Genomic DNA, 230 nt, shown 5'->3' with positions numbered 1-230 from the left:
ACAGAATACTCGGCCACACAAGGATCCAGCGGCTTTTCAGGTGGACATTGGCCAGGTATGGACACTGCAAGACTGTTGTTAGCCCTCGAGCAGGGTTGGTGAGCGCTCGAAGATTACGTGCAGGAGTATTTGGATCTTGCATATTATTCTGATCTGCCTGACTGTGTACTCATAGACTTTTTTTGTGAGGGTATAAATGAACCGTTAAAGACACGATTAATCCGTGAGGG

This window comes from Sinocyclocheilus grahami, unplaced genomic scaffold (assembly GCF_001515645.1).
Source record: "Sinocyclocheilus grahami isolate Dianchi unplaced genomic scaffold, SAMN03320097.WGS_v1.1 scaffold126.1, whole genome shotgun sequence".
NCBI lineage: Eukaryota > Metazoa > Chordata > Actinopteri > Cypriniformes > Cyprinidae > Sinocyclocheilus > Sinocyclocheilus grahami.
This window is presented reverse-complemented; position numbering follows the sequence as displayed.